We start from the raw sequence: 2,897 nt of genomic DNA on the forward strand, positions 1-2,897 counted from the left end.
GGTTTGACAAAAAATATCATATGACACCACTCATTTACAAAAAATATTTACTTGCTATATTACTTTTACAAAAAATATTTACTTGTTATACTACTTATCTAGAGTTTTGTATAGTTAATGATACTAATGAACCCATTGATTTTTTATAATTCCATAAGGAGTGGAGTCAAAATAAATTTATAAAAAAAATAACTTAAATATTAATATTTAAATACTACATGGAAAGATAAAAAATTTTCTTACTATAATTTAAGATTTTATTAAAAAAATCAAAACCTAAAGTACTTTCCCTCTTCAAAAATTCAAGTCTTACTCTTAAGACCCACAATGATGTTTTCTTTTCTTGGTCCTTGGCAATGCTTTTCACTCTCCCAAAACAACTCATCTAGGCTTCAACTATAAGTAATTTTCAATCCAAATTAAGTTTTGAAATGCTTCATGTCTAAATTTTTTTAACTAATTTGATAGTTTGGGTTCATAATTATAATCTAGCTAATAGAAAATAGTATTACATGTCAAATAATATCTTGAAATTATGAGTCTTTCTTTTTTTGATTTATTTTATACATATATTGTTTGATTATTTTGTAGACAAATAGAAATACTGTGTATCCTATGATTTATTTGCCGATAAAACTTGCATTGATTAAGGAATTTGTTTGGTTGGAAACTTAACCAATGCTCTAATTTTTGGGGCCATTTACAAGAACATACTTTAAGTAAGGATCTTGATGACGGGGCTATTTGAAAGGCAACAACTAGTATGAGGTTGTCAAGCCCAACCCTAAATTATCTACCATGTTACACATGAGACTGATAGAGTGATTGTATATTTGAACAGCCTCGGAAGAATATTTAAAAGTTGGTATTGTGCTTAAAAGTACAAGTAAGTCGATTTATACCTCGAACTAATTAAACTAGAGATTTGAAGGTGAAATTAAGAGTTTCATAGTCCAGGGATGACTTAAAATGGTGATTTGGAGTTCGAGGATCAATTTGGAGCCAAACCAAAATTTTCACTATCTAGGGGCAAAATGGTCTTTTGCCATTTGGGGACAAAATGAAAATTTTAGAAAAGATTTTTTTGACTCCATTTGACTTATTGGAGTATGATGTGAGGTTTAGAAGTGAAAAATTTTAATTTCGATATAATTTGGAGTATAAGGGCGAAATGGTAATTTTGCCACTCTAGTGGCAAATCGGTAAATTTTCACCCTCGACACTTGTCAAGACCAAGGGATTTTATTTATCATGGAAATGGATAAACATGAGAAATGTGTGGTGTAGAATTAAAGAATTAAAAGTCAAATATTTAAAATTTGAACCAATAAGGAAATGCCATGTGTCATGCTTTTATTATTTTATTGTTTCTTTATAAAAAGGCATAAAAATCAGCCCATTTCTCCCATAGTGGTAAGCCAAACTAGAAGAGAAGAGAAACCAAAGAAGAACAAACCCTAGGTGGGAAAAATCAAAGAGAAAGTGTTGGAATTCAAGGATTTGATCAAGCAAAGGTAAAATTTCTTTGATTTTGCTAGTGATTTACCTTTCCCATGCATTTCTCCTCATTTTCCATGGTTACATTACATGTTTTCATGATGAATTCATGGCTGGTTGGAATGGATATGGAGAGAGAATGATGTTAGATTGATTTGATTATAAGTTATGTTAGTGTTTTTAGTTAGTTAAGCATGCTTAGAAACAAAACAACAAGAAAAGAATCCATTTTCCCCATGAACCTTCAATGGTTGAACCCTATGTGAAGTGTAGAAGTAATGAATTGATTTTGTGATCAAGTGAATTGGTTGAAAAATTTATGAAATGATGATTTATTGTGAGAAAATGGAATGGAAAAATTTTTAGTGACAGTGCACCACAATGGCCGAAATTTTCAAGAAGAATTGTGAGGGTTGTTAGGCTGAATTTTAGATTATTGGAATTGTATTTAGTGAATTGAAATATTAGAAATGAATGGAGCAATTTGGAGCCAAATCGGACACAATTGTCATTTAATCAGGTAATAGGCCAAATTAGGTCAGCACCGCATTTAAGCAGTAGTCGGATAAGTTGCATATCATATCATGCATATACATCGATCCTGAATTGATTTTATAATTGTCAAGCATTCATGTGGTGAATTATGTATTGTACATTGTGGATAGGTGGTAAGTAAATTACACTGGTAAAAGTACAGAGATTGTGCTTGGAGACTGTGCTTAGGAGTACATCGACTCCTAGAACTGTGAGTAAACTTATTATCGTCTTAATTATCTAAAGTAATTTTATACAATTGTGTGATTTAATAGAAAAAGGGTTTAAATGGTAAATTGCTATGTTTTAGAAGAAATTGTGATTTTATGAAATGATTTTATAAATTTTTTTGAAAATTGAATACTGGTTTTGAAAATAGAGTAATTGGAGACTGCTTGTTTGTGTTGTAAATTTATGGTTTTAAATTGAATGGCTTATGACAATATATGAGCATGAATGGCTAAACTGATTTTTAGTGTTAGAATTATTTGTACTGTGTATTCAGCCTTGAGAGGCTAGGTTACGATAAATTGCCATGTCATGAAGAAAAAGATTTTATAAATTAGGTGGTAGATAAAATAATCTATAGTCACTGCAGTGGTGGGGGTTTCCGTGAACTGCCTATGAGAGGGGCACGGTAACCCAATTATATATTTACCTCCGGGGGGAGATGTTGGATGAAGTATCTCCTGAGGTAAAGATTTGAGTGCACTTCACGTGGACCACCGCGTGAGAGTAAGACTCAGCCAACGCCAAGGCATGGCTAAAATTTTAGATGTAAAGACATTTAACAGCCTTAGCAAACTCGATTGGGATAACCCTCGATCAAGGTATCCCTGATAACTGAGTATGAGAATGATTTTTGG

This window comes from Theobroma cacao, chromosome 1, assembly GCF_000208745.1.
Source record: "Theobroma cacao cultivar B97-61/B2 chromosome 1, Criollo_cocoa_genome_V2, whole genome shotgun sequence".
Classification (NCBI taxonomy): Eukaryota; Viridiplantae; Streptophyta; class Magnoliopsida; order Malvales; family Malvaceae; genus Theobroma; species Theobroma cacao.